This window comes from Pleurodeles waltl, chromosome 4_1, assembly GCF_031143425.1.
Source record: "Pleurodeles waltl isolate 20211129_DDA chromosome 4_1, aPleWal1.hap1.20221129, whole genome shotgun sequence".
Lineage (NCBI taxonomy): Eukaryota > Metazoa > Chordata > Amphibia > Caudata > Salamandridae > Pleurodeles > Pleurodeles waltl.
In genome coordinates, this window is record NC_090442.1 from 830,378,030 (window position 1) to 830,400,023 (window position 21,994).

Genomic DNA, 21,994 nt, shown 5'->3' on the forward strand with positions numbered 1-21,994 from the left:
CCTCCGCCCTCGCCTTCGTCACCTGGATGTGAAATTTGGCCTGTTCGAACCGGCCAGGATGTGGATCACCAAGAACGGCGAATCACAGACTTTCTTCGACCCAGAGGACTTGAGAACTTTCCTAGATAGACTCCAGGAACAGGCGCAACCAATGGAAACGACAACTCCGACACCCCAAGACACACGAGGTGTATCCTCGGGAACCAACCATCCAGAATCCGCCTCTAACTCAGAGGGGGGAGCAACCATGGACCCCCACTCCAGGGGAAGAGACTTGGAGAGACTCATAAAAAGCCACGACGACAGGGGTCAAGTACTTCAGGCGGTGGCGATGTACACCCAGCTGTCGGACAGGGACAAATCCCGCTCCCCCCTGAAGCCCACGGTGGCCCCCTCCTGAGGCCGACCGGGCACCAGCACTCCCCTCCCCCTCGGAGTTATCAGAGATCCTGTCATAATTAACCCTGGACTACCATGACTGAGTCAAAGAGATGCTGTGCCGGAGGATAACAAGCGGAGAGATGAGTACCTGCTCTTGTGAACCCTTGAGTTATCCTAATCCTATGGGCCTTTGTCCCAGTCTGACTTTGCCCGAAGCTGCAGCGTCACTGTTGTTTGCGCCTGCCCCTCTTCCTCTCTTCCTTTTCCTGTTCCCTTCCCTCTCTTTCTCTCTCTCTCCCCCCCTCCGGACGGCCCGATTGGTTGGAGTGGGATTGTGCCTGCCTCACACCACCAACTTTCCAAGTACTTTCCTCTCCCCAGGAGGCCCGCCCCCTACCCACCCCCCCTCTCCCCCGCTTCCCTCTCTCTTTTCTTTTCTCCCTCAGCGACATACCCCTCTGACCAGGCTTACCTAGCAACCGAAAGTGCTCATCCCCTTCCCTTTCTCTTGGAGCGGCTGGAACTGTTACAAGGTCCCCTCTTCCCACCAACCTGTCTCGAAGGGGGTTCGTTCGTTTATTTAGTGATTTGTCCGTATTGCTTGTTCACTTACCTGTTTGTTTGTTTGTGCGTATGGCAGTCTGTTTGCTCGTTGGTTTTTCCTCGTCCTACAGGGACGGCAGTGAAAGACCCACCGAGGACAGTAGAGTAGTAGCCGAGATTGTGCAGCGACGCACTGCAGTGTTCTAGATAAGATACATTTCCCAGAACTGGCCTATCCAGGTATCCTGTCACTCACAAACCTCGTGGATCCACACCTCCCGCCCCCCCTTGCCTCTCTCCTCTCTCTTCCCTTCTTTCTTTATTGTCTCTTACCCCCCTCCCCTTCTTTCTCTTAAAGGCGCAATAGCACAGTGATCCTGGAATTAAGTTAATATGGGAACTGCACAAATGTCCCCCCATGCAAATCCTAAGCAACCCCTTCCCCCCCCCCCGGCAGCCGGGCCCGTCCCTCATACCCTTCTTGAGTACGGAAAATTGAGCGCGACGGGGGCCGGGGTGCCGAACGCGCGCTGCCTCCCTGGGCGCGCGGCGCGCCGGACGGGCAGTGGAGCCCGAATTACCTGGGTTTTAGCCCCACAGGTTACAGTTCGAGAATTACCGGGACCCGTATCCCATTCTTTTCTTTTCTTTCCCCCCCCTCCCTTCTCCCCCTTACTATTTTAAACATCTATAGCTTCCCCCGTCCCCATTTCACCCTCTTCTCCCCCGCTTCTAGAGGCAAGCTCATACTCCCCCCCTCCTCCTCCACTTTTCCCTGTCCCCTTTTGCCCAACCCTTGGCGCCCACCGTCCTCCCCCGGGCAAGCTCCCCATAGGACCGGGATGCCTAACACGAACAAGACACCGGTAGTACCCCTACGGATCATATCATGGAACGTAAACGGCCTCACCCATTTCATAAAACGGAAACAAATCCTGACCTACCTCAATGACAAACGGGCTGATATCGCCCTCTTACAAGAGACACATCTAGACAAACTAGAATCCGATAAACTACGACGTGACTGGGTTGGTACTGCCCTATTCAGCTGCAGCCCACCCTCGCCCATCACGGAGAATACCCTGAGAAGGTGTGGGGTGGCATTACTGCTACATAAAACCCTTCCCTATAGGATCACCAAATCTTGGACCGACCCCGAGGGCCGATACGTATTTGCCAAACTAAAGATTGGAGATTCCTCACTATGTGATGGTTCCGTCTACGCACCAACGGGTCCCAAACGCCTCTTCTTCCTACGAATTAATTGGCTTCTGACGGAGATAGGAGCATCTCGCTATGTAATAGGAGGGGACTGGAACATAGCTAGGGATGCAGTTATGGATAGAACGGGACCCTTAGACGTAAGTAATAACGAAGATAGAGCCCTACAAACCGATGTCCTTTCAGACAACGGTCTTGTGGGTCATTGGAGGCTGACCCATCCGACGGAACGAGAATTTACCTTCATCTCGCCGGTACATGGCACCCAATCCCGACTAGACTACTTCCTCCTATCCGACAGCCTTGTGGCTCACGCCCAAGATAACAGCATACTGGAGGGTGGCCTCTCCGTCCATTCTCCAATTAGTGTAGCCATCCAACTAGGCCTAGTGTCTTCGGGCCGCAAGCCCTGGAGGCTTGCAGTCCACCGCTACCGATCCCCACAAGGTAAGTTACAGCTACAGGAACACGCAGCCTCCTTTGCCCAAGATAATAAAGGCACTGTTGAATCTAGCCGCATAATGTGGGCCGCAGCCAAGGCCACGATACGTGGACAACTTATGCGGGACGCTGCGCTGGCAAATAGAGACAGGAAAGAACAACAGGCGACAGTAGAACTCGATATCCGTCGTCTCACAAGGCAGTATACCACGCATCCTTCTCTATCAGGACGTCGGACTCTAGAACGCGCCCAAATGGCCCTTAACGAGCTATACACCACACAGGCCGAATACGCCCTACAGAGACTACAAGGGAGGCACTACAAACAAGGTGAAAAAGCGGGACGCCTGTTGGCAGCCCACTTCGCCAAAGAACGGCAGCTCTTGCTATACCAGCCATCCGCGCCTCCACCGGAGAAATACTAACACACCCCCAAGCCATTGCAAACGAATTTGCGCTATTCTATAAACACCTATACACCCCAGAAATAACATTCAACCGGGCGCAAGCCGCAACTTTCCTAGAAGGCCTTGGCTTACCCTCCCTCTCAGACGAGGGTCATAGTCTCCTAGAAGGGGAAATAAACAGACAGGAATTAGAGAGTGTTATCTCCAACCTTCCCTATCACAAATCGCCCGGGGAGGATGGGTTCCCAGCGGAGTTCTATAAATGGACAGGGAAAGAGGCAATAGATATCCTTCACGAGGCCCTAAATGAAGCCTGTTCCACACAGTCATTAGGCATCATATCTAATAATGCAACTATAGCTGTCATTCCGAAACCCGGGAGGGACCCCTTGTTGTGTGGCAGCTATCGGCCCATATCTCTTTTAAACAGCAATATTAAGATTCTAGCAAGCATCCTGGCAAACAGACTCCGAAAAGTTATACCGTTTCTAATCCACCATACACAAGTGGGGTTTGTACCGGGCCGCACCTCTAGGAACCATCTGCGTACCTTATGCCATACCCTATGGACCTCAAGGGACCTGCCGGAGACAGCATTAGCCCTGTCCCTAGATGCCGAAAAGGCGTTTGATCGCATTGAATGGCCCTACCTGTTCACGGCCTTAGAGAGATTTGGTCTGGGAGATAAATTCATCTCAATGGTGCGACTACTCTACGACCAGCCAGCTGCAAGAGTCAACTGCGGGGGCTTCCTTTCAGACCCCTTCCCTATCCGTAGAGGTACACGACAGGGCTGCCCCCTTTCCCCTCTCCTGTTCTTACTTGCCATGGAGCCTCTAGCCGCAGCTATCTGATCCTCCCCCCTTATAACTGGCCTTGCACTTCCTGACGGCGTATCCAAAATCTACTTATACGCCGATGACATCCTGTTAACCCTTACGGACTTAGAAAACTCTATACCAGCCCTATTGGATGTTATTGATGGATTTGCGACACTGTCCGGCTACCGCGTCACCTGGGACAAGAGTGAGGCACTTCCCCTCTTGTGGGTGACCACAAAAGCAACACTCCTGGGTTTCCCGTTTCGGTGGACGCCGAAGCACCTTAAATACCTAGGCGTGCTAATCAACCCGGGCATGGCACACATGGTGGCAGACAATATAAGCCCCCACATCGCATGGATGAAACTTGATTTTGCAAAATGGACCCACCTGGGCCTGTCCATGTGGGGCCGAGTACAGGCGGTCAGGATGGTCACTGTGCCACGTTTTACCTATGTCCTAGGACTCCTCCCCTTACAAGTGCCCCTCCACACATTACGAAGCATAGACTCCCTCATTAGATCGTTTGTATGGGGTCCTATGCGACCACGACTATCACCCGCCAAGCTCATAGCACGCCGCTCCCACGGGGGCATGGGACTCCCATCGGTGGAACACTACTCGCTAGCACTACAGCTATCACAACTGTCCCACACCCTACTCACAGCGCCTGACCCACCACAGTGGATCGCGGTGGAAAGGCGACTACTATCTGCGAACGAGGGACTTGGAGGACCTTACCGTGATGACTTTTCACCTACTAACCCGGTGAACCCCATTCTGAAAGTGACCAGAGCAGCGTGGTGAAGGGCCCACAGACTGTTCGGGGTACACCCTCTAATCCACGCTCAGGCGCCCCTATGGCGCAATAGCGGACTCCGGATAGGTGGGGAAGTGCTCAACTTGTCCCAATGGAGGGAAGCTGGTATCCACACACTCTCTCAGATACTGGAGAACGAGGTACTTAAGTCCTCCCCAAGGTTAAGGGAAGAATTCGGTCTGCAGCCGAACCAAGAGTGGAGATACCTTCAGCTCAAACACTGCATCTCCCAAAGAGTCGAAGCCACCCGTCGGGGGTCCCAGTCATCACCCATAGTGGTCTACCTGCAGAAGTGGGCCCAACATAAGGGAGTTATGGCAGGTCTCTACGACCTAATCACTCGCCAGCTCTACTCCCAGCCTCTCCTAGACAAACTACGGCTGCACTGGCAAACCCGGTTACAACAGCCCTTAGACCCAGTCGATTGGGAGGACGTCCTGGAAGCACTGGACAGAGGTACCCGTGAGGCTCGGTTAAAGTTCTGCCTTTTTAAGGTCTTACACGACTGGTACTGGTCCCTGGCGAAATTGCACAAGATAGGGCTCCACCCGCACGCACAGTGTTGGAGATGCCCAGAGGCACACTGCGACCTAAACCATATCTTAATTGACTGTCCAACAGTCCGACCACTATGGGATGTGGTGAGCTCCACCTTGGATGAATCATTGTCACTCCCGTCACCATTCCCCCCTTCCCTAATACTTTTACAAGACACGACCTCTCTCCCACACCTCTCTAGGCCGCAAAAAAGACTGCTACATACTGCACTGGTCACTGCAAAAATCTGTATACTCCGCCACTGGCGGTCAGAAATTTCCCCAACCCCGGAAGAATGGATCATAGCCATGACCCGCACAGCCACGCATGAAAGAATCTACAACCTGCAAGACCAAGCCCAAATCTTCACCCAGGTGTGGGCTCCTTTCCTAGTCGGGGGGAGCTCGTAGGTCGTAGCTCATAGCCCGTAGACCGCAGGATACTCCTCTCCCTTTTCCCCTCTTTCTTTTCCCCTCCTCACCTCCCCCCATATTTCTACCACTAGTCCTCCCCTCCTTCCCCCTCCTCCTCCTCTCCTTCTTCCTCAATACCGCTTTCCACCCCTCTCTTCCCATTCCCCTTTCCTTCTGCAGTCCCTTCCCATGCGCCGCCGACAGGATACTCGTACTTAGTAGAAGCTGGCTGAGCGCAGACAATGTTTTACAAGTCACACCCTCCCGCCATACCGCCCCCCTTCCTTTTTTTTGCCAACTACACCGCCCCACCCCGGGGGTCCTACAAACCTACAACCCTACATCCTTACAACTTTATAACCTCACAACCCTACAACCTCACAACCTTACCACCTTACAATCCTATACCCTAACAACTTCTCTTTTTTATAACCATTATTATGAGCCACGACTTGACACCGTGCCCCCGCCCTGCTTCATAACTCTTACCCCTACCTACATCTTTCTCTCTTACTATCTCTTCCCCTTACTGCCTCCTCCCCCCTTGTTTTTCCCATGTGATTTGATTAATATAACATATTTTTCCCAAGTTATGTTTGACAATACCCCACTGCCCCCTTCGCTCTCCCCATTTCGTGTATTCACTGTATATGACTGCTGACAAATGTTGGGGCTTCGACCTCATTTGGGTTTTGTACGACTTTGCAACGTTCACAATAAAACCTTAATAAAAAAAAAAAGATTTAAAGGCTTGTTTACAAAAAGTAAGTTTGTGGAAAAATACAGTAAACAAGGTCTGGGCAATGGGTGGGACAAACTCAAGCTGGACATCTTAAAGCAAATAAAACCAGCAAATAGGAAGCCAGAAAATGCAAATTATAAACCACAATGCCAATGGTAAGTAACAGGCGGATTGGATTTGTGGGTCAACTTTCCGAATGTCCCCAGAATGTCTTTAGCAAACCAGACAGTTGTGCTGTCTGGTAGGCTGCAACCTAACAAAGGTTCCTGGATATCCTATGTTGGTGGATGTGTGCAGCTTGTAGCATGATGTGGAAATGGTGTTCTTTAAAGATCCAAGTTTGATAGAGCGGTTGTGAGCCTCTTTTACTTATGATTAAAGGTGAGAACTTTGTTAACAGAGTCTTTGATTACCAGAATGGAGTTTAAGTCCGCCTGGTAAATAACCACAGAAGAATTAAATGGAGCGCTGTAGTCAAGGCTTAAATGTCACCAAATATATACATTTTGCAATCTCATTTTTTGGAAACTGTGACATTAACTCTAATTTGTTATCATTACTTATTAGCGTACCATACTGTAGTGTTTCAAAAATTGGTCTTGCACTTTACTATGGCCTTAAGATCTGACATAAGTACTAGACCAAAAAGGCACCTATAGCACGATAAGGGTTGCTAAGCAGCAAAATGTAAACTCTTATCTGCTATTTGTCTACAGTTTACAAATGTTAACAAATTCAGTCTTTACGTGTGTACAATTAGCTATGTATGTACAGTAACATGCTTTTAAAAAACACTGGCAAAGCCAATGGTTCCAAAGACGAGACCTATTGGCTTTGCCAATGCTTGTTTACTGTTTGTATGCTTTCTCATGAATCCAGATTGAAGTGGACGTTTCGATTTTTTTAAGGACAATGCTATTAAAGTTTATCAGATTGCTTATAATTTCCTTTAATCAGTCACTTCACGTTCTATTGTTTTTACTATATCTCCATTTATTCTTTCTGCCTGGAAAATTAGGTTAAAATATAGTTTATGATACTCCGCATAAGGACTAAGGCCCTCATTATGACATTGGCAGTAAATCCCGCTTACCGCCGCAGTGACGGCCGCCAACATACCATCATAGAGGCCAACATCCGTTCGTCATATTATGACACACACACACTAAACTGACAGATTACTGCCGCAAACACATATCCGCCAGGCTGAAGGTCAGTGTTAAACTGTTGGTACGAACACCCATACTGTATGACCCACGAATCACCACAGTGGACATTCAACGGTAGTAAACCATTAGCAGTACACACCGGCATGGACAGAATTGGCACCCAAAAATAAGACAACACCACATTGTCCAAAACGAAAAACACACATCTGACACTGATACAAACACCCTCCCCACCCCCCCCACAGCACTATAAAACAACACCTACATTACCCACAACCCTTTACGAACACAAAAATAGCTAAGAGAAAGCCATGCAAATCATAGGCACAACTATACACACCACCACAAACACCCATTCATCCGTCACACACCCCACATCCACCACATTACTCAACACCCACTGCACAACACACACCACACAACAACCATGTCCCAACAAAGGCACCCCCGTTTCACTGATGAGGAGTTGTGGATCATGGTGAAGGAAACAGTCAGGGTAGAGCCACAGCTGTTTGGAGCACAGGTACAGCAAATCTCCATTGCAAGGAAGATTGAGCTATGGCGGAGAATCGTGGACCGGGTGAACGCCATGGGACAGCATCCAAGAACAAGGGACAACATCAGGAAGAGGTGGAACGACCTATGGGGAAGGTATGTTCCATAGCACCAGCTCACCATCCAGAGGACTGGCAGTGGATTTCCACCCTTTCCCCCACAGCTGACAGCATGGGAGGAGCAAGTCTTGGCAATACTGCATCTTGAGGAACTCACTGGAATTGCCAGAGGACTGGACAATGGTGAGTCAGTGTTTACTACCTAGCACCCCACATACCTGCATGCCACCACCACCCCTCACCCTGACACCCATCACTCTACTCCATTCCCCCCACAGTGCACCACCACAATATAATAACCTGAATGCCAAGCCCTGCATACCTTAGCCACTGCATGAACATCCCTCCCAGCCCTGCATGTACACCCCCCACCAATGCATTCACAGCATGGAGAACTAACAATCCCACAATACATCACCATACACAAACATAGGTGGCAGGGCAACAACAACGATATGGAGGAAGCTAGGGATGTAGAAAATGTCACAGACATGTAGGATAATAATACACCACTTACATCCCCACAGGTGCCTCAGCTAATACCAGCGGCGAGGAGGTGCCATGGCTACCCAGTCCCCCATCAGAAGATGCCCCCAGTGATGACAGTAACTCTGGACTTCTGTATCTGGAAGAACTCCCTGGCCCATCAGGGACCACTGGTCAGTTTGGATACCTCACTCCACTCCACTCCCACTCCAACTCCCACTCCCACTCCACCACAGAGCCTCCCCCCTCAGTATCCAACACCACAGCAGCCACCCAATGTCCCCACACCTCCGTCCCCAGGACATGTCAATCAGCAGTGTGCCCTCCTGTACAGGGACCCCAGTCCACACCTCACAGCCAAGACAATCAGGGTCCTGGGGTCAGTGGCAGTGGGCACACCGTTCAGGGGACACAGGCACAGTGGGTCAGGGATACTCGGAGGACAGCTGTACGCCAGGGGGAGGACAGGCCCAGGGAGCCAACTGTGAGACACTCACTAATGTCCTGAGGGCTTACCAACAATCCCAGGTCAAGATGGGTCAGGTGATAGACATCATGCAGGAGAACCAGCGGCAGCAGGAGGAACACCACCAGGAGATCAGGAAAGAATTGTAGGCCCTCAACACCACAATAGTCCCCATAGCAGGGTTGCTGGGTGATATGGGCAACATAATGAGGGAGTACACATCACACCAGCGGGCCCTTTCACTAACCATTCAACTGAACAGCCCTTCGCATCTGCTGCAGCTAGTGGACAGGTGGCCCTGCCACAAGATCCACAGGACACTAGCACCCCTCCCCCTGCAGAAGGTGAACCACCCCGCAAATGTTCTCTGCAACCCAGACAGACGCCAGAGACTCTTGCCAAGACCTTGTCCACTTTGAACTGCCATTGCTCCCCTTCCTATGGCCCCTTGAACACTGGACCTGTGCAACAAACAGACTGGACCAATACCCTCGACTTTCCTCTACCATCACCCCATTCCATTGCACTATTCCATCTATATTTTTCAATTCAATAAACACCCTTGAACACAACTTGAGTGATAGTGCTTTATGTGACAAAAATGTGCAGTAATTTTAACGGTTTCATCTTGTGCAATTGTTCTGAGCTTTGTGATTCCATACAAAAAATGGCCTGTAGCTATCTGTAGTCATTACATCAGTACACAGTTGTAACCACACCAACATCTGCAAAATGGGAAGGCATAGGTGACAGTCAGTTGGGATGCTAAGGAAGTGACTGCCACCATGCTACAGCCACACAGAAATGATAAATAATCAGAGGAATGGTCAGTTCCACTTTCTTACCTTTGTGTCATTGGAAGTACTGTCATGTGACTGATGTCCTGTTGTCCACGTCCTCATCCTCTACCTCCTCCTCCTCACTTTCCTCAGGTCCACTGCTGCCACAGGAGCATTTCCATCCTCCTTCTCCCGAAGATAGGGCACATGTCATCTGATGGCAAGGTTGTGCAACATGCAGCATACAACAACTATCTGGCAGACCTTCTCAGGGGAGTAGCAGAGGGACCAACCTGTCATATGGAGGCATCTGAACCTGGACTTCAGGAGGTTGAAGGTCCTCTCAATTATTCTCCTGGTTCACCCATGAGCATCATTATACCTATTCTCAGCTCCTGTCCTGGTATTCCTTACAGGGGTCAAGAGCCATGACAGGTTTGGGTAGCCAGAATCACCTGCAAGACGTGAGGGACAAACATTAGCCTTGCACAATACTTTGGGGGGGTGACTCCTGAAGCCATACACTGACATGCATTGAGTGGGGACTCAGGCTCACCTATTAGCGACACCCTGTGCCTCTGTAGTTGTGCCATCACATGTGGGATGCTGCTATTCCTCAAGACAAAGGCGTCATGTACTGACCCAGGATACTTGGCAGTGACGTGGGAGATGTATTGGTCAGCCAGGCACACCATTTGCACATTGAGTGAGTGTAAACTCTTCCGATTCCTGACCAAGTGTTCATTGTGTTGGGGGTGGGGGGGGCAAACGCTATATGTGTTCCATCAATGGCCCCAATAACATTTGGAATATGTCCCATTGCATAGAAACCAGCTTTCACATTGGTCAAATCATCCACTTGGGGGAAAACGATGTAGCTGCACATTTCTTTGAGCAGGGCAGCCAAAACCCTTGCTAGCACTATTGAGAACATTGTCTGTGACATTCCTGCAGCCAAGCCCACTGTCACTTGGAGAGAGCCAGTTGCCAGGAAATGGAGCAATGATAGGACCTGCACAAGAGGGGGAATCCCAGTGGGTGGACGGATATCAGATATCAGATCAGGCTCCAGTTGTGCACACAGCTCTGTGATTGTGGCCCTGTCCAGTCTGTAGGTGAGTAAAATGTGCCTGTCTTCCATTGTAGCCAAGTCCACAAGGGGTCTGTACACGGGGGCTTGCCTCCTCCTCCTCCTATTCCTCCTCAGTGGCAGGTACCTAAGAGACACAAGAGTGAGAAGGAAGTGACAAACTGAACAATGGAACCACCACTTCAGTGTACATTGAGCTTGTATGTAACTGAACTATGTAAATGGCAATGTATATTCAATTGATAGCAATGACGCATTTTTCAATTTCAGAATGTTGACCTGCACCATAAAATGTCGACCGCCTGTCCTGTATGTAGGGAAAGGTGGAAGTGATGTAACTCCGCCGGCGTTGGGTGTCATGGCGGAAGGTGGTCTTGCACCGCCGTGCTATTCCTCATTGGCTTACATGAGGCTCTATAGAGTACAGTGTCCAATGAGGATCACCTGCGGCAGTGACGGTGTACACCGCTGTGGACGTGACCGCCATTTTCTGACTATAACCTCACTTGATTCCTGACTTTCCACAGGACAACACATCCACTGCGTGTGCTGCTGTGACCTGAGTCTGGAACCTACATGGCCGTGTGACGGGGGAAAGGGTCCCTGCCTTCACTTCAGAGGAGATGGAGCGCGTGGTGGATGGGGTCCTACCCCTGTATGAACAGCTGTATGGGCCTCCAGACCAATAGTTCAGTACACTATGGGGATGATGCATGCGACAAGGTTGCATGGAGATGTGTGTGTGCTGGCAGTGTGTCATTTGGGTGGGGGGTATGGCTGGTGGTAGTGTACATGCAGGGCTCCGGGTGATGTGTGTGCCATTTGAGGGGAAATGGTGTTTGTGGGCCATATGTGTGACAGGCTGAATTGTACGGTTGATGGTGTCCTCCTGTCTGGGTTTCCTCTGCAGGTCAGCGCCCATCAGAAGAAGGGATTGTGGTATGCCATTGCCAAGGACGTGCGGACCCTGGGAGTCATTAGCAGGTGGAGCACCCACTGCAGGAAATGGTGGGAGGACCTGAGACGCTGAGCCCGGAAGACACCGGAGGCCCAGCTAGGGATGGACTCCTAATGAGGGAGGGGGACTGTTGGAAACTGACCCCTCTGATGGCTCGCTTACTGGCAGTGGCCTACCCAGAGCTGGATGGGCGCTTGAGGTCAGCACAGCAGCCACAAGGGGGTGAGTACAGCGTGTGTAACACCCATCTTTGCTGCCTGGCATAGGATGCTGGTGGTGGGTTTCATTAAGTGGGTGCCCCTTCATGTCAGCTCGAAAATTGCTGTGTGATCCAACTCAGAGTAAGTGGGTAAATTGCAAAATTTTGTTAGCTAGCTAGGTGGCATTCCATGTCAGACAGGGCTTAGTAGGTCCCAGGAGGGGTGCAGATGGTGGTGGTTGGCTCTCATCTTGCTGTGGTACCTAGCCAATGGAACACCAGTGCGGTGCATGGTGCTCAATCTTGATCCCTGTGTGTGATGGTAATGTGTATGCCATCTGACGTGTTGATGCTGTGATTTACCCAGTGCTCCCTTTCTCTTGCTCCCCCTATTTTCTTCTGTCATCCTGTACTTGTGTGCATTAGCATAATCTGGCGGAGGAGCAGGGGCACCGGCAAGTGAGAGAGCTGCAGTCCATTGGAGCCATTAGGCAGAGTCCACCGACGTCGAGGGGACCAATGGGACAGAGGGCGAGGGGAGCACCACGGCGGGGACATGAGGTGACAAGACTGACTCTGATTCCTCTTCTGATGGGAGCTCCCTGGTGGTGGCGGACACTTTTAGAACCACCCCAGCAACAGGTACAGCCGCCACCCCCTGTACCAGCACCACCCTCCCAATAGCCCCCGACTGAGTTGGCCGTGCCTGCTCATCAAGGAGGGTGGGTATCTACTTCGCCCCAGGCACCTCAGGTCCTGACCCAGTGAGCCCTGCTGCCCTCAGTGAGGAGGCTATTGACCTCCTGAGATCCATCTCTGTAGGGTAGTCAACCATAGTGAATTCCATCCAGGGGCTGGCATCCCAGATGCAGCAATGCAATGCCTACCTGGAGGGGATCCACGGTGGATCGGCAGCCCTACAGAGATAGTTTCAGGCTCTGGCCTTCTCTCTGATGGCAGACAGTGTCCTTGGCCCCCTTCCAACTACCACTTCCCAGTCCCAGTCTTCTCAACCCCAACCCTTCCCGTGCACACATACAGACAAGCATGCACACAAAACATCACACAAGAGTGGCACAGACAAACACAGGCACCAAACTTGAAGCCACAAGCATTCACACAAACAACAAACAGTTGCACACACAACAACATCCACTGCCTCCACTTTCTCCCCCTCCTCCTCTTCCCTCACAGTCATATCCGCTTTCACACCTGCATGCACTGCATTAACAGCCACCATCACCACATCATGCAGCACACCCACCTCACTTGCAGACACCTCCACAACATACATCCACACGTCCTGTTTGTCCTCTCCCACCTTGTCTGCCCCCATAAGTGACACAAACACTTTCACTCAGACACCCAACAGCCATCCACCTCACACACGCACACTGTCCATGCACCTGCACTCAAGTCCAGCAGACGTACACCTCCCTCAACCACTCCCTCTACCTCCACTCCCATCCCTCCTCCCCATCCCATCCCAACATCTCTAAGAAGCTTTTACTTGCCCATCTTGATCTCTTCCCTCTCCCACTACCCCTGTCCTGCCTGTAAGAGCAGCGTCCCAATGACCCAGCCCAGCACCTCAGCAAAACAGTCTGCCACTGCTCCCACCAAAAAAACAGCTGCTGGCTGACGACAGCCACCCCTAGTAAGTCCACACGTCCACCTCAGAAAGGGAGGACTAGCGTGGTGAAACCTAAGAGACAGAGGACGGGGTCAGTGGAGGCATCTCCTAGACCTGGCGGCAAGGACACAAGTCTCATGACAAAGGCCAAGGGGGGCCGTCACAAGAGGGAACACAAGGATCCCCCTCCACCACCAAACAAAGCCAAGAATACCCCTCCACCACCAAATAAAGCCAAGGATACCCCTCCACCACCAAAGAAACCCAGGGATCCCCCTTCACCACCAAAGAAAGGCAGGGAAAACCCTCAACCACCACAGAAAGCCAGGGATACCCCTCCCCCACCAAAGAAAGCTAAGGAGCCCCCTCCACCAGCAGAGGACAAGGAGCCCCCACAACCAGCAGAGGAACCCAAGGAGCCCCCACAACCAGCAGTGGAACCCATAGAGCCCCCTCCACCATCAGAGAGCAAGGAGCCCCCACATCCAGCAGAGGAAGCCAAGGAGCCCCCTCCAGTGGCTGAGGGCATGTAGACACCCTCCAGAGACTGTTGGGCATGTTACCCACTCCAGAACCAGTGGGCATGTTACCCACTCCAGAGACTGTGGCCTTTCACTCCCATCCAGAGACTGTTGGGCAAGGAGCCCCCTCCAGAACCAGTGGGCCTGTTACCCACTCCAGAGACTGTGGCCTTTACTCCCCTCCAGAGACTGTTGGGCAAGGAGTCCCCTCCAGAACCAGTGAGCATGTTACCCACTCAGGCTAAGGTGCCCCTCCACCCCCCTTTACCCCTGAGGTGCGTGCCCATTTCCAACATGATGCCCCTGAACAGTGGAATCCGGAGGTTGGGCCTTGGACTATGCCCTGTGGCCCTTTGGTACTTTGGACTGGCCATTGGCTCAATCTGGACAATGACACCTGCATTTTCATGTCATGATTCATTATGGTGGTTGTTGGCAGCAAATTACATTGTTTGTACTTCAGAATTGTTGTCCTTGCATTATTTGCTAGTGGGTCCTGTGACAGTCATTTTACTCTGCAGCTGGTTCTGTGTATGGTGTGTGTTGTGCGTGTGTGTCACTCTCCTTTTCCTTCCTCCCTCCCTCCCCTGTGTGCTAGGCAGCTGTACTCACCGTCGTCATCTTCATTGGTGTTGGTGTTCCAGGAGGGCCATGGCATGGTACAGCATCTGGAAGACTTGGGGTTCCGGTTCCATGGCGGCTGCGGAGTCCTCTGTGTCCCTGATGGCGAGTCTTTCGTATTCTGTACTGTGTTTCTGCCAGGCTTTTGATGGCGTTTGTACAACCCTGGAAATCCTGGCGGTTTGCTATGTCATAATATGGTGAGCAGTACCTTGACTTCCGCCTGGCTGTAGGTGGCTACCACCGTGGTCAGTAGTGTTAACGCCCTGGCGGTTGGTGTGGTACATTGGCTGTCTATGGGAGGTACCACCGCTATGGTCATAATCTGGCAGTAATTAATATGACCACCTAAGTGTGGTTGGTTATTAGGACCAGGGACTGTTAAATTTAAATCAAAAATACTTAGGGCCTCATTACGACCCTGGCGGCCGGCGGTTCACTGGCGGTAGCATCGCCAACAAGCTGGCGGTGTACCGCCAGTGTATTATGACAGTGGTGCATTAGTCACGGCCATACCGCCGGCCCCTCCACTTGACAGCCAGGCTTCCGCCAGACGGTCATAATCCCCAACCACCAGCCTGTCCATGGCAATAAACATCGCCATGGAAAGGCCGGCGGTAAGGGGGACTCGGGTGCCCCTGGAGCCCCTGCACTGCCCATGCACCTGGCATGGGCAGTGCAGGGGCCCCAGGCATAGCCCCATTGTGCATTTCAAATGCGAGACGGGGCTGCTGCACCCGCTGCACATCAACATTGCCGCCTGCTCCATTATGAGCCTGCTGCAATGTTGATGTGACTTTTCCGCTGGGCCAGCGGACGGAAACACTGTTTATGTCCGCTGGCCCAGCGGAAATGTCAAAATAGGGAGCCACAAATACCGCCAGCACTGGCGGTATAGTGACGCCCACGGCTTCGGCTGTCTTTTTGTAAGACCGCCAACATCATAATGAGGGCCTTAGTTTTTTATGATTTTATCTTCTTCATACTATTAAATTGTAGTTTATTGAGCATAATGGATATTAGTAGTAAAATTATTTATTTGGTTAAAAAATAACCATAAAAGCACATGCATATATCCGTACAATCCATTTCAGTTGTTAGTGTTTTTACACAATAGTACAAGCTTGAAGTCCATGAACTCATTAAGGGTATCATAGGATAAAACAACATGTAAAGTGGTCATACGTATCATAATAACACCATAAGTACTTAGAGATACCATCACATTTTACAATAGTGGCTCTTTTTTAAAAAGTACTCTCTGAACATAAAATATTATTTAAAATTTAAGTCCATTGGGCATCAGAAAGTATGTGAAAAGCAGCATTTTAGATAGCAGTTAGGTCGCTTACAATTGGATTTGCAAATTGCAAGAAAAAAAATGGAATATTTCTAGAAAGATTATACTATGATAATAGCCATCCTAACACATGCTGTTCTAATTAACCATACAGTTCATTTAAATTTTATATCTTTTACCCATTACCTCATATTTAGCTCCCATCATCTCATTTTGGGGATAACATACAGTAACACACAAAATGGCAGTGTGCATTTTATTTCCACACGAGATGCTTCCAAAATCCAGTGTATTGAACAGTAATGACTCATTTTAATACTGTCCCCACTAGGAATAAGCTATGTGCCTACAATACATATATATATTAGTTTGTGTATAAATACAATATACAGCCATTGATTAGCATAAAATGTGTGTATAGTAACATAGTTGAACACAGAGCTAAATCATTTGACAAAGTATTTAAAAGTTCCTAAAGTGCTTGTGCTTGACTTTTTAGCAGCTCATTCTTTCTTTGGGTTAAAAACCTCTTACAATTTATAGAATTACCTAAAAGCTGTTAATACACTTCATTTGTAAATCAGCTTAAGAATAGAATTGATTGTGAGTAGGGTGGTCTTTATCATAACCTTGCAATTTGATTCAATTTCTTACATCTCAGCTGCCAAGCGCATAACAAATATCTGGACAGTGAAAAGACTAGCCATTTGGTGCTATCGCTTTTATGAATTCTAATTATATCCTTTAAGTGACTCGTAGGTAGGATGTGAGAGAGCAGAATTAACCATTTCTTCCTAATATACAATATATATGTGCAGAAAAAAGGAAAATGTTCCACTAATTTAAAGCTAGTTATGCATGAGGGGCAATTTGGCAAGATATTACAGCCATACCATCTGCTACAAAAACCATTTACTGGAAGAATGCCATATCTGAACTTCAAGTATGGTGACTGTACTTGCAGAGGCTCGATTCCATTAAAAAACTACTCAAATTGCATGTTATGTTTAAAATTCAAGAACCTCCCAGTCAACATCCCAAGGTTATTACTACTTACAGAATTTTTCCTTGATGTAGCTCCAGTACCTCTTTTTCAGACACATTGGAGGATTTTTCTATAGATGCTCGGGGTTTGACCAGAATTCACTCATCCCCAGTCTGGTTAACCACATTTTAACATATTTAAGCCCTGGTTCACTCTTTTTAGTGTTGAGTGCTATTGCCTCAGGAAATGATTGCCTCAAGGGAAGTGGTGAATTATTGGTCCATACCATGATACAGTAAGTTAATGGTCTAAATTCTACCATATGCACTTTATTTTTTGATAGAGATCCAAATGGGTAGGGGTTAACAACGTGTTCCAAGGTAGTGCAAGAACAGATCCATAAAAGTGTTCTCTATTATCTCAATGGCCCCTACATTATTCAAGCCCCATATCTCTGCTTCAAATATCTCTGCTCTAATACCTTTTGTCTGATAGATTTCTATGGCTGGTGCAACTGGCCTATAGTTAAAGGTATTGAACTTTTTGGACATGGTAGAACCTACATGTAATGTAAGCTGGCTCTTGGTTAACTATGGGGTTCATGTGAGTGTTTTTGTGAATCTTACCCCTAAGTCACCAAATTTCCGAATGTCTTGTGTGTTCTTTTTTGATGACCACATGTTTCCAGAGTACTATTAAGAACCTAACTATTTGGTCTATGGTACTGGTATTCTCTGAATCCTGCCTGCAATGGTGATAAAATCTGTTCTTCTCCCTAATTTTATCTATCAGAACTATATCACTTGCCCTCTCTCCAGGTCCACCTGTTTCAAATAAAGTTAATTAAAATGGTTAATACAGGTAAACGGCCGAATGCTGAAGTCTTCTTCCTTGAGTTGGTGATTAGTCCCTTTCGCTATTATGTGCCAAAACAGTTTACAATCCTTAAGCGCTGCCGCTACAGTCCAGTCTCTCCAAATACCCTCTACACAGTTTCTTTTTGGTTTCTGTTTGGACTACTTTATATTTTTTCCTTTTCTCAGACACAGTACTCTTACAGCCATTTTTGATGACACTCACCACCTTTTCCCTCGCCGCCTTGCAATGCTCATTGTACCATTTTGCTCTATTATTGCTTGCCTTACTCTTCCCTTCCTCATAGAAAAACCTTTTGGTCTTTCTTATTAGTCCAAAAAATATACCTAATATTAGATGTATTTCTAATTCATACTTATTAATGTTATGTAGCGTTTGCATTATACCTGTGTATATTTGTGATAGAGAGTCTTCATTCCTCTCAATCGCAGGCCAATTTACCCTCGTCCTATTGTTACTATGTACAATTGGATTTACCAGTTGTTCCTCAGTTTGGTCCTGGGGAGAGATATGCATATGTTCCGGATCTAATATCAAGGCATTGTGGTCACTATCTAACCTTTCAATGACAATCATATTGGTCAGGTGAGGCCAGAGAGACACATCTAGTAGGATACAGATGATTCTGGTTCTACAATGAGCCCTTTTCAAAAGTATGGCTGAGTTCCTTATCAGATGTTGCACAACCAATACAGGCTCAGAGACTATACTTAAGAGTAAGAAAGGCAAATTGAAATCCTACTGTAGTATTTCTAATGAAACCAGCACAACTCAGTCTAGGGATTCCCTGTTCCTCATCCTCCTTCTCCTCCGTAAGATTTTACATCGCATCTAGAGGCATATACATTTTATTCAGGTTCCCTACCAAAATTAAATAACTGGTATCCTCAACTCGTTCCATGAAATCATTGAGGGCTATTGAGGTGGGTGAGTCCTGTTTCTGGGAGGTGAACCTATTGTAAATATTAATCAGGAGGATAGATTGTTTACTATTGTTTATTTTAAGTATCAAAGTCAATAAGTCATTTGATCATATGTCAAGTTTTTCTATAGAACAATTCAAATGTGTTTTGATCCAGATAATAAAACCTCCTGATGAGCATCCTGCTTGGGGGGTGGGGGGGAGTGGGGGAGGGATGCTTTTATACTATAGTTTGAGAAACCCCCTCTAGGAACCACATCAGTGGCCCACGTCTCCTGTGGGAGGCAGATGTCAGAGCGATTAATGAAGTTCCTCCATTAATCACTATTGAATTTGGACTTCAGCTCTGCTATATACCAGGACAATATCTTCAGCTTTTTAGCATTTTCTGAGGCCCTTTGCTGTGGGGTTGCTAGGGATTACCTAGCCTCATCAATGGTCACACTTAGCTTGGTGTATGGTTCTGCACCTTTGGGAACACAAGAACATGAACCTAGCTCCACCAAACTAGACTTTTCAGATCAGGGTGACAATCCCATGTCCTATCAGATCCTTCCATCACCATTGCCCCCAACAGAATTCCATTTTGTAGAGCCACCATGAGCAGATTCATCTTGACTGATCATGTGCCTATTAATCCTATTGTTTTGCATGTCCCCAATTACTGGCAAATTAAACAAACTGAATCTTGGATCCACTGGGATGTAAAGTACGTTGTTCCAGGTTGACTAGTCCAGCTCCAAGATTACCCTTGGCTAATTCAAGGGTAATGTAGTCATGTTCATCATCAAAATGGCACCGTCTCACAGCTAAGATATGAGATCTAATAATCGAATGGCAGTTTCTAACCTGCCTCATCCAATGTGTGACTTCATTGGTTAAGATCTCACTATTTTCTCTTGCCCTGGGCAATATTGTAGGCACATTTACCAGACATATTTTATTACTGCTCACCCTGGTAGCCCAAGGGACCTGTGCAAGTGGTTCCTCTCATATTCCTGGTATTCTCCCCCGAGGGACTGCCTTCCTATGTAAAGAGTTCTTGGTTCTCGGTAGCCTTGATTGTCATGTAAATATAGTATTTGCCTATCTTCCCCACAAGTGGGCTTCAAACTAGGGAATTTTTGGAGTTCAACATGTAAGAATCTACAGGAATATATGGAGGCACCCTAGAGAGAGCTGCTCTATTCCTTGACCATGCATAATCACTACTTGTGGTGGGTAGTGTCTGCTCCGGACATTTGCTTATTCCCTCCCCTTGGACAGTCTGTTGCGACTATAATTCCCAACATTTTGTAAACCAGTGTCAAACTGTACCCTCGTAGCTTCCTGGCACCTAGTTTCCTCGTTACTTTTTTCTAATTACTTTTTTCTAATGAGTGTATTGTGTCAATTTTGTCTGCAAGCATTCCCATTTTCACACTCATTAAGGAAATTTCATTAACTATTTGTTTGATGACATCCTTACGCTGGCTTAATTCACTCTGACAAGTGCAACTGGCGTGTGTATTGCCCACCCCCAACCTCAACCTTGTCTCCCAATGAAGCAGGTCTGCACTTATCATCTTTCTCATTACTTATTTGTAGTAATGGGCTGAAACGATTCAAGCTCACAGTTTTAGGCACTAGTACTATCCTAGGGGAATGCTCGCCATTATCACCTGCTACCATATTGCTTAGTGCTATAGAATCATGCTTGCAAGACCCAACACTGACACCTTCTTGTAATAGAAAGACCACATGCTTACAGGCACTTTCCGAAGCTGCTCGGTGTGTTTAGATTAATTCTTTCCCCTGAGCAATGTCTCCGCCTCTTCTATGAGGTTGTCCATGCCATTAACTACACAGATTTTGGATGCACTAGGGGTTAAACGTTTAGCCAACTTAGCTACCCCTTAAGGGCTCCCTCTTGCCTTCCTTTTGACCACTGTAAAAAAAAAGATACTTTACCTGGGTAGTTCCATGCCACAATAAGTCCTACTAGGCTAGTGCAATAAACAAAGAGTTTAAGTAGGGCAAGGAATGGTAGATGTTAATAGTATAGCCCTGCCCTGCCTCTTCCTGTCTCAGATGGGCCTGTTACATGTTTCAGGGAGAGTCTGCCACTTTTCAGCGCATCAGGAAACTTGTCGCCCCTCCTTTACCCCTGTGCATGCTGGGGGACGAACTCCTACCCCATGTACAGGGATCAACAGAGCGTCAGTTGGCAAATGTCGGCAATGGGAAACTGCTTCACTTGTGATGTGCTGCTGGAAGGCTCAGGTGCTTTTCAGCGCATCAGGAAGCTTGTGGCCCCTCCTTTACCCCTTTACAGGCTGGGGGTCGAAGTCCCACCCCTGCTACATGGATCAACAGAGCGTCAGTTGGCAAATACGGGCAATCAGAAACCGCTTCACTTACATATTGTATTGTATTGTATTGTATTGTAATAGTATGTATATAGCGCTTACTACCCCTGACGAGGCGTTGAAGCTCTTTTCAGCGAGTAGCACTGTCCATATGAATTGTAATGGGTGCTAGGATTTAGTTATGTTTAGAGCTTTGTATGTTTTTATGTTTCATGATGATGTGTATATTTTTTCATGTACACATATATATATATGTATATATATATTTTTTGTAAATGAGAAAAACGAAAGATAAACTAAAAAAACACTGAAATTCAACAGTTATAATTATTTCAAGCAACTATAACTCATGCCCCGCCATTCACGGTGTTGTTGTCAATGATGTCAGTTCAGTTGTCATCAACAGTGTTATCAATGAAGTCAAAGGACATGTCATAAATGTTGTAATATGTGAGGTGAGGTCATAAGCAGTGCATGGAGAGTTATTGTTACTTGAAATAAATTATGCATTTTAGTGTTTTTTTTTGTTTAAAATGTTACTTTTAAACAGACATTTTTACCTAACTGAAGCATCACTTTAACTATTGTTTTCCGGAGAATAAGATATTACCATACTTTACTATAACATCAATTTAACCTTTGTTTTTTCAGTTAATTTCAGTTTTTTAAAACATAAAGTTATATTTTATTACAGTATGTAA